Here is a 14,452-nt window from a genome sequence, read left to right on the forward strand (position 1 = left end):
CATGCTCCCAGCAGCAACAGACCCACTAGCTGGTAAGAGCACCACTTTTACCTTAGGATTGGCAAGAATGGATCAGTTTCCTGGGTTTCTGCTTGCTCGTGGAGACAACATAAGCATTATTCTCCAAAACAAACTCAGTGCCCATTAGTGGATGACATTTGTACCCTCCTCACTGACCTCAACCTTGCAACGCAGGGCTGGTGCTAATCCACAGGGTCTTCTATAAGGAACCCCAGGAGCCAAGGAAAGGGACCTGTGCCTCCTTTGGGCAGCAGGCTTAGACATCACAGCAACAGATTTTTTCCAAAGAAAAATATCTTAAATAAAACTCAGATAAAGACAGACTCTGCCTAGGGTCTGTCCTTGGTCTTCCCTTCTGAGTCAATAGAAAATCTAAAGTTTCAAATTTCTGGCTGTCTGGGCATGACAAAGCTTGCTACAGTTTATATAGATGCTTTTGCAGTGTACCAAAGTCCATCCCAAGCAACCAGATTACCTTTCATTAGGCCCACCTTCCACCCTATGAGGAGCTGGGTTAGACCCATTTTATGAAGGTATTATATTTGACAGGACTATTTATTATCAGTAGAAATTTGCATAAATAGTTGGAAAATCAGAAACTTGTGCTTAGGTGTTTTGAAAGTTTTCCTCAGAATTTGGAGAATCTTGATGTAATGACAAAATTTAAATGATAAAAATGGAAACTTGCTAGAAAGGAAGCACTTTGTTCAGATTGCCTATTTTCAGCTCTATTGCAGAATCCCTATGAATTTTAATTTTCACAATCTGAGTTGTCTAATAGTTTTGAGAACTTCATCCACTTTCCAGTACGTATTCTCATTCATCAAAGAGAGGAAAGGTTTTCTGCCTGCTTTTTTCAGCACTTTCTTAAATCCCCATGTGCACATGCCAAATGCTGAGACATAATTATATCATCTCCAAGGTATTTTAATCTCCATATAATTTAATTTAAAATATTTGCTGTGGATTTGTTCAGTGATAATGGAACATAGGGCTTTGCATTCATTTAACGATTTAAATGAAATCAAATTCTGTCAAAACAAGAAATGATGATGCCTAATGGATTCTGGACACAGATTAGCTGATCCAAGTAGGCCTGTTTCCTAAACAGTTCCTCCTGTTTTCTCAAGAAATTGCAAATCCCACTGGTAATTCTTGGGATACTCCTACCATTTATGTGAGCACAGACAAGAGATTGTGTGCCAATTCACTGATTCATTTCTTGATCTGAACCTATTTGATTTGCATTCAAATAGCAACTAGCCCCATATCCTTTTTTGTAAGCAGCTCACTATCCACAGAAATTCTATGTCTTAGTCTTTCCCTATTTTGCTCAATCTCTTTTATATGTTGAGTCACAATCTGTTCATTACAGGTCCTTCAAATTGCCAGTGCTCCTTGGATCTTCCTCAGTCAGTGCACCACAATCTTTCCAAAGACTGGGTAAAGGTACCATCTTCCCTTGTAAAAACACAACAAGTGTGGAGTGGGCTGTATGTAGGGTTGCTGTAGCTATCTGTGTGGTCTGTGGATTAAGACAAGCCCATATTCAAAGACTCAACTCTCGTTGGCAAGTCTCGAGGTACGTCCCTTCCTCCCCTGGCAGGAGAAGCAACTTCAGCAGCTCTAACTCTCTCCCCTTTCTCCTGTAGGACAGGTCAAACCCCACACAAAGCTAGATTTTGCTCCCCTTGGGATGACTGACTGTCCATTCACCCTAGAAAAAAATATTGCAAATTTTCTTGATGACAACAAAAAAAGGAAAGTTTTTCTCAAGTCAGTAGTATCTTCTCCAAAATCTGGTGCTCTTTCTTTCAGTGACTAACACTGGATATTTCCACTTGTTTCCAGGAGCCTACTTGCAAGGTGACATTTAACTCACTGTGATTAGTGGCCAAGAAAAATAAGGAAAAGAACTATATCCTGGACAAGAAGATACATTCAATGTTTTAAATATCACCTTAATTTATGTCCAAAAGATTTCTTTAATTATCAGCTTTGGATGATTGATTTCATCCTCCTTTTCCCCCAGGCAAGCTCCTCTCATGTGCTTTGGGGTCCCTAATGGTCTTATCCTATATCGTGCAAGAAGTCACATAAACATTACCAAGGTAGTAATTGAAAATCCTCGATAAAGGTCTTTTTCTGGCAGTCCTTTATCTTGAGGAGTCCTCTGTCAATGTTGAATGAAATTGCTTCTTCTACATGTCACTCCAGCTAGTTTTGTGGCTCCGTCTGCTCAGTCATGTGGGGACTCTTTCTATACCAGGGCAAGAACACAGTTCACCAGAAAGTCTTTGAGATGAACTGACCTCTGCTGAAATAGCCATTCAGCTACAAAATCCTATTTTTAATGCTGTAAATGGAGATAAACCTTTCCATGCCACAAATGGTAGGAAGGAGTAAGAAGTCATGAACGTGTAGTGAATGGTATCTTGTTAAACTTTTGCAGGGAAAAAGCCCAAAAGAGTGTACAGAATTAACAGTGAATTGGTCCAGGAACTCTGGATATTAAATCAGAAAATTGCTTGTGGCAGTGTGAAAAACCTGATCACCTGACCAGCTTTATCACCTACAGTGTGGGTGTATAAAGCAACAGGAACATTTTCCCAATCTTGCCTGGTGTGTTGGTACAAATCAGTCTGAGCAGGGTTTTGGCTTTGTAAAGGCAGGCAGCTGTCAGTCTTCAGTGGAGGAGTTGTGCTTCAAAACAACGTGTGGATGTGGGAAGTAAATCTGTCACCTGTCAGCCAGTCTGAAACATGCACAAGGTTCCTCACTTAGCCAAAGATGGCTAATTGCACACGGTGAAAATGTGTGGCATTTAAAAGAAATGTTAAGCAGGTATTTATGGGAAAGTTAAGCAGAGAGTGGATTCTGCCCCTTGAAGAAGAATGAGAGATGGTGATGGAACCAGGCTATGGAATAAAGCACACTGATTGTTTTCTTGACAGGCAAAATTACTCAGATCTTGGTGGAAAGCATTTTAGCATTGCAGGGCAGCAAGATTTTTCTTTGGCAGCTCAGTGTGATAGGCATTACAAATGAATATTAGCAATAATTATCAGGTTTGTGTTCTGTTAAGCAAAACTCCACTTTTTGTTCTCATTGCCTTTTCACACTCACACGTACTCATTTTACAAAATTATAGATCTTCATGGAAAATACTGGATGTCAGGATGGAAGTCTAAAGAATTATTTGATATTTCTATGAAAAAAATTAAATCCGTTAAAATATTCAATTTTCAGTCATGACATTAACAGGGAATCACATTTCTGTTGCTGCTGATTTTCTGCAAATCACCTACAATCAGACCTGGTTGGCTTTTCAGCTGGGTTCCATACAGAAAATGTGCATATGATGCATGTCATGACCCTGACAGACTGTGTTCTACTGTGTCCCTTTTGCATCTGGTGTTTGATCAGCTAAAATCCTCTGGGGGGACCACAGTTTGTGCTCTGGAGGATTCTGCCCTGCCTGGTGTTCTGGTTTGTAACCAACACCTACCAAAGCAGCCTGGATACTCTTTCTTTAATTTATCCAACATTTCCTCTCTATTGTCTTGCCCGTTTTTCCAGAACAGGCCATTTGCATTAATTTGTATCCATTTATAGGGATTTATTAGTCATGTGTATTATTCTGCCATATCCTGCCAATTAAAATCTCTGTTCTGGCCAAAACCTGATGACCTCTCTGGCTTATTCACAATGTTTTCTCTGGACTGACACACTTCTTCTCCATCCTTCAACTCATCATCAGTGAACTTGCTGAGAAGGCATGTGCCCCTTTATCTAAGGTATTAATGACTAAGTTAAACAATTCTGGGCTCAGTATAGAACCCTGGGACCTACCACTGGTGACAGGCCTTCGATGAGCCCCTATGCCACTGACCTCAACCCTCTGGGATCTACCACTCAGCCACGTGGCATATTTACCATGGACAATTTGCTAAATTCTGTAGAATTTTGCCATCACTGGTAAGGATTGATAGATGAGAATAGGAAGATTGATAACAAAGCTGCAAGCCCAGTCATGTATCTTCTTGCAGAGAGTACAGTGATTAGTTGCAGAGGAAAACCAAAAGAAATGGCCTAAAAGATAATTTAAATTTTTTTCCATCAGTTTAAGGTAATTTATGGTTTAACTTTTAAAATTAAACTTTTAAAACTTTTACTTTTAAAATTTTAACTTTTAAACAACAACAAATAAAAAGCCTTAAAGAATTTTAAATTACAAGTAATGTATCTATAGTGATCCAAAGAGTTATTTTTCATCCAGTTTCCAAAATTTATTGATTTGCTTATTTGATTCTCTGTTTCTGGCTAAATCAACTGTGACCAACTGTAAAAAATGCTGTTGTCATTTTGTCATCCAGCCGGTTCAGAGAGGTGAAACTGCCTGGAGTTGGTATCATTTTCCCCCTAGAGACTGAAAGCGTAGGGCTTAAATCAGTGCTTCCAAGCAGTGATTTCATGATCACCAGATTTTTCTCCACTAATTGCTGCATTGCAATTATGTTCCAATGAAGTCACTATGTCCCTTCATCAAAGATTATCTCTGTATCATTTCCATATAGTTTAAAGAATGGAAATGTCATCACAGGCGTTATTGTTAAGATTAACTCCAGGCAGAGGTTCAGCCTTCAGCATTATTTTTTGATTTCATCTCATTGGCAGTCCCAGGAATGGCTCAGGAGGCCCAGAGATGGAAAGCATCCTGGGTCTCCTCTGGCTGCAGGAGTGAATGAGGAAGGGAGATGTTCCTATTTTCCACTCCTTTGCCAGCATACTGGAGTACTGCTTTGTACTTTGGCTTCTACTGCTCACATGGTGATTTTCATGCTCCCTAAGGTGATGAAAATACACAAATTGCTAAATTCTCTGCTGGTTTTCTCTATCACTATTTTAGATAAACATAGACAAACATAAGATAAGGGGTCATCAGTACTTGCCATGTGGTTAAAATGCAGCACAGTAAGAGAATGGCACTGGAGTATAAGTGCTGGAATTGCAGTAGAGAGCTTTATAATTGTCAATAGAAAAGATGCCTTCAGTGCGTTATGGTTACTTGCCTTTCAGTTGCTTATTCAGATTATTAAGTATTAGTACAATTTCCTCAGTATGAAAGCACAGCTCTTCCCATAATCTACATGTTCAAATAAAGATGATTCTTTATGAATGTGCATAAAGCCAGGTGCCTTTTCCTCTTGGAACAAATATGTAACCAAACATAAATCAGAACACATGCAGAATATCTAATTAAAACAGATGTTGAGTCAGTCTAGGAATGAGAAAACTGTATATCAAGGTGGCCTCCTATATTGGAATAATGATTCAGTCCTTAAGATTGGCTTCTTTCATATGCGATCTTCATTCAAGCTGATGGAAAAGAACAGAAATACTGACATTTATGGGCACCAAGATGCACTTTCCCTTTGGAAGGATTTGTAGAGTACCAATCCTGAAGAGAATGAAAAAAGGCCTAGGATGAATGATGTTTTATCACCTACAAATTGTATCCCAATGAACCTTGATGACTTATTCCTGTCATAGTGTAGTATCAATTTCTTTCATACAATGATTGAAAGGCAGGATACCAATTGAATTGCTGATGGAGGCAGGAAGGTCATTAGCTAGTCCATTAATCCATCCCCTCTTTCTAATATCTAACACAAGCAGCAGTGACAGATGATGGTAGAGGTTTCTCCTTGTATGTAAGTGGTGTGGGGTCTTATCTGAGTAAAAATTGCTTTTACTCCACCAAAACCTCCTAGTAATTATTATAGTAACCAGTGTACTTTTGTCCTTTTATTGAATACAGCTTTCTTCAGACATAGCTTCTGTCATGTCCCTGAGACTTACTGCATCAGAACTGTACCCACATCTCTTGTTCATGGTCTTGCCAGACTTATTGCATAATGCCTATTTTTCACTATTTGTACTTCTACAACATTGCCTATAGACCTCAGACCAAGACCAATGCTGACAACCTACTGTGCCATTACTGAGTGCTGTAACAGCTCTCAGACTGAGCTGAGGAATTTCTGATGTCATCTGAAACAACAATAAAAGGATGCAGTTTACGAAAAAAACTCCAAACAAACAAACAAAAAATCATGTAACAATTGCACAGCTTGAAAAAATCATCTTGTTCCATGTATATTTTTAAAATAAAAGCTTTTTTTAAAAAATGAATGATGTTATCTTCTGTTCTTTTCGGTTTGTCTTTCAAATTTCTACAAGTAAAATAAAGTTCTTAGAAAAATCAGCAGAATCCTCTTAATCTTTTATTTGTCCCTGTTTAGGACAATTTTTTTTAACCTAAATTACACTTTCATATAATTTTCAATAACCATTCTTTGATGTAAGATTAAATTTTCAAGCAAACTTGCTCCAAGTGGGCTCAGATATAGACAGATCAAAGCAGTGTTGCTAAAAGGCTTTATTTCATTGAATGCATCACTCTTCCTCCATTTATAACATATTTCTATAAATATTTCTATGAACTCTGGATCTGTTTGATCTTTTATCAGTGTTGCAGGTAATTTATCAGCTGTATTAGGCATTATATGTAACCTTGATAGAAGAATATAGGAGGAATAAAATAGAATTACATTTAAAAATCTCTAATTAACTGATAAAGACGGAGATTGATGCTTCCAGTTCTATATTCAAAGAAGGAAATGAAAAAATAGAGTCATCTTTTGTTCCATTGTGCCCCATCCTTTTCACACATTGACAATATTGTATGCCTTCTGAATGTTTGCATGGCCAGGATCCATCTCTTGGCAGACACTTGTGCTGTGACTGTAAATGCAAACCAAACTTTTTAATTGCGAATAATGCTAAGTTTAAATGTGCTTGAGAACTTGGTTATGAAAAAATTGATTGAAATCACCACAGAGTGTATAACAGTTACAGTAGAAGTTACCTTATTCTTTTAAAGATGCACAGATTCCCTTGAAATAAATGATTTCTTGCTTTTGAGAACAATGTGCTTAGACTGTATCCCTGTGACACATTTGCAAAGGATGAACTTTGCCTATAGCTCTCCTACAGGTCTTTGGTTTTCTATTGTTCTTTCAAAATGTTGAAAGTCTCCTCTTGAGTCTCCTGTTGAGTTTGGTATTGAAACAAGAAGAAGAAAAAGGGCATCTTCCCTCCTTATTAAGGAGGGTTGACACACTCTGGAATACTGTTAAATTTCATGCCATGCCCCCTGTGTGGCATATTTAATGGGAAATGACTGTGTTTTTTCCTGGTATTGAGTTGAAAAGCTGGCAAGCACTCATAGCACTGAAAAACCTATCAAGGTTTGATGAGACATCTCCTCAGTATTCCTTATTGTTGGGGTTACCTGTAACTTGGGGTAAATGCAAGCATACTCTGCATCTGTGGGAAGGGAATTCTGTGCTCAGCCTTGCACTTCAAAATACATCAGTGTCAGATCTTTCCCTGTGTCAAACCCTCCTCGTCTCTCTCAACAGAAGATGCTCAGTTTTCTTTAGTGAGACCACAACACAAACCCCTGGTTTCCATTCCTGAGTACACCCTCATCTGGCAGCTGTGCAAACAACCATCCCAGAGACACCTACAGGCAATTTACTTCTCTTTTGCTGTCAGTGCTTCTTGAAATAGTGGTGTCTAAATTGTCCCCTTCCATTTCCTAAGTTCTGTATTAAACTTTGTATCCCATGTCCACCCCAATTTTTACAGATATGGGCCTCAATTTCTTGCTTCAGTCAGCAAAAGTAAGTCCCATTTTCTTGTGCTGCTCAGTACTACAGGGATTTTACAGGGATCCTGCTTAAGGGATTTCTTTGTTCATTCAGTAAAGTGTGGTGATGGTGGCCTCAACATTATCATCAAACCTCTGTGCTTCCTTCAAGTTTTCTGAAACCTCCAGCTGTGTTTGGTCGTTCAAGTGCTTTGTGATCCAACTGTTTTAATTTCTCAGTGTATAACTTATCCACGTGCTGTGCATTTTCCAGCACTTACTTGAAGCTGAGGAACTGACAGAGGTCTGGTTCCTTTGACAGCTGAGTGCTAACAGGCTAGCACTGTGTGGCATGAGCTGTGGCACGCCACAGGGATGACAGATGGCTCCTGCAAGTCCCCAAGCCACACTGTAAATACTCAAACACCTACATAAGGAGAGAAAAGACAGGAAAAAAACACCAAACAAACAGTGGAGAAATTGAATACTGGGAGATGAAAAATTAACTTATTTTTTTGCTTAGTAGAAGTGAAAAAATACAAAACTAAATTAATGGATCAGTGGATGTCAGGGAACAACTCTCTGAAGACCACACCAAACTGCTGAGCAGTGACAAATTTGATAGTGCTGGCCTTTAAGACAGAAGATGAAACAGATGTTGCTGGAAGACTTGGACTTCAGTAAGCTCTTTGTCTCCTGCAGAAACAAGATATCCCCTGCTGATACTGATAAAAAGCTAAACTGGGACCCACTTGATGATGATGGAAGCAACTGAGATGGGCACCTTTGGTGTTTGTACAGGGGAATCCCTGTCTGTGCTATTGCAACATCGGAGGCTGAGCTCAGAACTCCTGGGGTGAAGAGCAACAGCAGGTGTGGGATCTGATCAATCCACAGCTGAGTAAGAATACCTGCTATGCAGGTTGCTCTAAAGGCCCAATCTAGGGGCTTTCCTGTCCAATCCCACTGTGTTTCTCCATCACTTATCAATACTAAAGAATCACAGAAGAAAAGACAACTGTATGCTCTTTCAAGCTATCACAAATCAAGTAGATTGAGTATAATTTCTCTTCCTCAGCTGATTTTTGCCGTAAGAACTGATAGGTGCAGGACCTTTTGGTTGTGTTCATTTCAAGATAAGATTGTTTCTGTAAAGGATAAACACCCTGCTTTCATCTCTATTCCAAGCCAAATTCTTCTTACAAGAATGGCTTATTGCAAAATATTGTTGTGCTTATATTATTCAGGCTTTGTTACTCAGACAGAGATTATATCAAAAGTGAAACCAGATTAATCTGCTCTGAAATATAAATACAAGAAAAAAATACAGCCTTAATCCATTTTTGTGACAAGGTCACATTTCTAATCTCATGGATATTTGGGATGGCATGTGCATAAGTTAAGGCTTTTGCATTTTAGATCTGCTGAATGGGTGGCTCTAGTGTGACTCCCTCAGGGAAAGCAAACATGCATCTTTTAACAGGTTTTCATATAAGTCTCTTAGAGTGAATGGAAAGACAAGAAGAAATATTACATATTAGCTTGTATGTATAAGATTAAGATCTTATAGAGATGGAGGAAGTCAATTCTGCATTGATTTTCCTCATTGATTAAATAGATGGTTAGTTAAAGCCTAGAAGAAGCAGGCAGAAGTGGCTGTTGCATGTAAGAATGTTGCATATAAGAAAAGAAGTATTATGGCCTACAAAAGAGAGAGGAAGACAGGGAATAAAAGTAAGACATTTTTCTTTAAAGGCAGAGAATTTTCTTTTTCTTTAAAGGGAGAGAATTTGAGGTGGTTAGAAAAATGAAAACCTTAAGGAGAATATTATTTTCTGTGTTTTCAATAAGTCATTCTAGAAGTGCCTGTGGGGCTATGGGCACATCTTACCCTACTGCCTTTATCCTGAAGAGTCTACAGTTTCAAACTCATCAGTGGCATTTGTAGTTTTGAGTCCAATGTGCAGTCAGCAAACACAAGTGGTGAGAAGAACTTTTTGTTGACTGTTGCTCCTCTGTGGTAGAGAAGATGGAAAAGTCAGATCAAGTCTTTTTTTTTAAAGACCTCTTTATTCCAAAATGTTAGTTATAGTTATCCCTGGAAATGTAAAAAGCTGAGAAGTAAAACAAACAAAAATCTTAGTGAGCTGAAAAAAAATATGTTCTTTTTGCTGGCTGTGGTTGAAAATCATTGAACTTGTTTTTTTTTTTTCCTGAAATGGGCTCAAAAGAAACATCAAAACTTCAAAAATTCCTATGGGACAATGAAACCTGCATCTGTCCAGACCTATTTACCCACTACATCTAGTAATTCTCTAGTCCCAGCACCAATAATATACATGAAATCTCGGACACCATCACACTGTAATAATGGATAATGCTGACATTTTAATGGAAAAAAATTGAAGCCTCACAGCTGGCTTTTGGGATCCACCATAGCAGAAGTGGGCTGCAGGCTCTGACCTTGAAACTCTGCTCTTGATCTATCATTAGCATTGTGCCTGAGAGGTTTGGGCCTCAGACAACCACCAAGAGACCCCAGTTTATCTCATCAGGTCCAAGACTTCCAGCACTTTCCATGTTTTGAGTGAAATTCTTAGTCATGTTCTTCTTTACTGTGGATGTAACAAGTATGTACAGTTTTCAGCTACACCAGCCCACATCAGTAACTTCAGTTTACTGTACTCATATTCTATTTTGATTTCTGAATAAATGGCTAAATCATACTTGGGAGGGATATTTCTATCTGAAAAATGAAAGATGAGGTAAGCCCATCAACTTGATGGATTAAAAATTAGAATGAAAATATGCAGAGAGATGAAAATTATTTTGCTTTTGTTCAGAACAGATGAATTGCAGCTCCTTATGCTGCAGCTATTAATGCATTCTTTATCTCCTGTTTTGGAACACTGGGGGAAGCATGGGGAAGCCAGTGAATATCTCCCTAAGGAGAATGGACGAATCTAAGAGAATGTGGGAAAGACATAACTAAGAACAAAAGCCTGTCATGCCAACTTGGGAACTGAAAATGTGTTATTTTGCTTCTGTCTTAATCATTTGAAAACCCTGAAGCAGGCACAGAACAGAGAACTTTGCCAGCAGAAGATGAAAATCACTTTTACTTCCTCTTTCTTTTTGAACTGTGCCAATGAAAGCCTGGTGAACCTCAACACAGCAGCCAGAAACCTCCAGTTCATCAATCACCTGGGCAGAGCTCAAACACTTCACAGGCTCATGCTGCTTCTAAGAATTTCTGGAGCAGGCTTCACCTGTAGCCCTGTTTCCCCTTCTCCAGCAATAATGTAGCTCTATTGCTTATAGAGTGTAGCCCAGTGGGGATTAAGCTGATCGAGTACCAAACACATTTCACAGAGACAGGGTGAGCTCAACTACTATTTCTGAAGACATAATAGAGTAATTGGCTTTCCTGGGGGAAAAAGGTCATGTAATAAAGCTGGATACCACCAGCTCTTCTAAGACGTGTGTGGCTAGAACATTAACTTGGAGCAGTGCTAAGTGCTACTTTGCTTTCACAAAACTGGATTGGTAACTGGTTTAAGTTGAGAGAAAATGCAACATGGAATAAAATCTAAGGTGAGCAGGCAACATAAAATTAAATGTCTTTTAGACTGATAAGTTCTCTGAAGTTTTCCACTTCTATTTGTCAATATACTGCAGAAAAAATAACATTAAAAATATTCTATTGGGAAATAGACTCACAATGCAAATAACAGCTGAATGATTACTATTTCCAGGATTCTGGAAGTTGCCTCTTTGGAATAGAACACATGTGAATGTCAAATATAAATATGTTATTCAATGTAAATTATGAAAATATGAGAAAATTATCAGCAGAGGTTCCAGGTTTTGTACCATTCATTAAATGCTTTGATAAATTATCCCTTTTAGGGAAGGTGGGACAGATTTGACAGCCCAATGGATATTAGGCTGGCATAGCTGTTTTCTCCCAGGTACAACCAGCAGCAGGTTTCACAACTAGCATGTGTTTCTGGTAGGCATGTGCACCACGAATAGTCATAAATACACATGCATGTAGCCAGCCATACAGATTGACACCGATAGAAACACTGAGGACTCACACCAATGCTCAATGTTCAGGGGCCTCATCCTGAACTCCTCTCTGTTTAATGATGAGGTGATGCTAGTGGAAAGATATGCACATATTTAGATACCGCTGGATCCCAGACTCTCCATCTTAATAGCACCATGGATACACAGGGCTCTCAGCACTGATTCCAACACAGAGGCTGGCACTAGATTTTGGTCACTCTGGTGAGCAATAGGCTCTTTTAATTCCTATACATACGTCCTAGTTTAGGGTAAATTTTGGCAGGAAAACATTGCATAGTAAGCCCTGTGCAATCTCTTCCTCTGTGTCCCATATTGTGTCTGACCCTCAGGCAGCAAATCCCAGGAGTCTGGGAGATGCTTCAGCATTGACTCATTGAGGCAGTTTTCATGGCTGGATGTTGGGGCTGAGGGTCTCCTGCGACAAGCCTGGAACTGGTCTGGACAGGATGTCCCTTCCTCTGAGTCCTTAATCTGGGTTTTCACTTGCCCCTGTGCTCCTCTGTGCTTGTGGAGATGGACAATCTTTGATGGGTTAATGGCTGTGTGATGGACACTGGAAAAGCCTGGCAGATTATTATTTGGTCTTCCCCCACCATGACTCTCTCTGCTTCTTTATGAACGTGCAGAGCAGTTTTGGTCACATAACAATCTTAGCTGCATCTTTTTAGCTGTTGTATACCTAGTTTTAATTATTGCATGAATTTAAAGTATCACCAGCTTTGGTATTTAAGCTTGTATTTCCAGGAAAGCCTATAGGTATCTTGCAGAGGTTATGCAGTGAAGTACTGCAAGGATTAAGACTGTGTTTGATCCCTGGATTTTACTAACAGGTAAAGTAAAATTCATTCCAGAATTTCATTAGTTCACTGGAGAGATCCTTCAAATCACCCAAATCCAGACATAGAAAGGTTTCCCATTTTAAAACCCTAGAATGTTCAAAATTAAAAGAACTGTTCGAAATGAAAAAGTAAAAGAAGATGAAATAGATATTAAATAGTTAGAACATTTTTTACATTAAATGCTCAAACCAGCCTGAAGCAAAATACTATGATTTCATTTAATTGGCTGGAAGTTTTAATAAATTTAATTCAGTTTCTAGAAATACTTTCGTATTCCAAATTAAAATGACCATTATGTTAAGGTCTTTATACAATTACATTCACTGTTTCTGAGAAGAGCTGGATGGAAAAATGGCACAACAATAGCTATATAAAAGCTAATTTAACAAAATCCAGCTGTTCCCTGAATTTAGCAGTGGCCTCCACCATTTTGTATGAAATACTGCTTTTTAAATCTACCTCAAAATAGCAATAGAAAAATATGCACAATGAAGCCATTACACAATAAGAAGAAAGATCCTGTAGTCCTGATTTTCAGAGAGGCTGAATATTACTCACTCAAAATAGAAATCTATTTTTAAAGTGGTAGGTGTTAAACTTCTGGAAATAATTTTTATTTAAGGAGTCCAGTGGTCATAGGAGTGGAAAGGTGTTCTGCGTGGCTGTTGTGCAGGCCAGTTTTATAACTCAAATGGCTGCAGAACTGGGCAAATGAAAACAGCTCTTCACAAGACTTTGCTGGCTCCCCTGCCCCTCCAGATCTGTGCTGTGTATGGGCTCTCTCTGCTCTCACAAAGGCTGTGGATGCACAAATATCCTCTCTTGCTGCTCCCCCATCCCTAGATCTTCTCCCCCTTTTCAGATCCATTCATTCCCTGTGCTGGTGTCAGCAGCAGCAGGGAGCACTTGGGCAGAGAATGCCTCATTGAAAAGCAGTTGTTGTGGGCTTCATGCTGTTTAATCCTTTCCAGAGCTGATCTCATCTTCTTTTTAATGCTGCTGCTGTCAGTCATGGAGCCAATGTCATGGTCATGTTAAATGTCAGGGGGAGAGGGGGGGGAAATAGAAATCCTAACAAAGACAAAGGCAAATGAATAAATGAGGAAACAAAAGTCCAAAGAGAGAAAACAAGTGAGATACTCTTAAAATTGCTAATGAAGAATTGCTGTTGCCCTGTTTCACGTGTCAGGACCTATCTGAACTCTGATGTCCTGAAGTTCATGCTGCTTCTCTGCACTGAGTGTCTGGCTGGAGCATCGAGTGCTCACTGTCCTGGGTCCAAGTGTCAGCTGGAGGGGGGTGTGTGGCTAATTGGTGCTGCTTCTTTGCCCCCTGCATGCTCCTGTGAGGCTGCATCTTTGGACATGCAGAGTGTATGAACAAATAATCCCCAGAATTAGGATTTTTTTTCATCTCTTCTGATGCTTAGAGACTAAGGATTTGCTCCACATGGTCCTACTCTTCTCTGTGGTGACCAGTGACAGGACCTGAGGGAATGGCCTGAAGTTGTGTCAGAGGAGGTTTAGGTTGGATCTCAGGAAAATGTTGTTCTTCACCCAGAGGATGGCTGGGCACTGAACAGGCTCCCCAGGGAAGTGGTCACAAGCTTGAGAGAGTTCAAGAAGCATTTGGACAATGCTCTCAGGCACATGGTGTGACTCCTGGGGCTATCCTCTGCAGGGCAGGCAGTTGGACTGGATGACCCTTGAAGGTCTCTTACATCTCAGGGTGTTCTATGATTTTGTGATTCCCTGACCCATACCCAGAAAGCAGACAGGGTCTG

This window comes from Zosterops lateralis (genome assembly GCF_965231275.1).
Source record: "Zosterops lateralis genome assembly, chromosome: 1".
Taxonomy (NCBI): Eukaryota; Metazoa; Chordata; class Aves; order Passeriformes; family Zosteropidae; genus Zosterops; species Zosterops lateralis.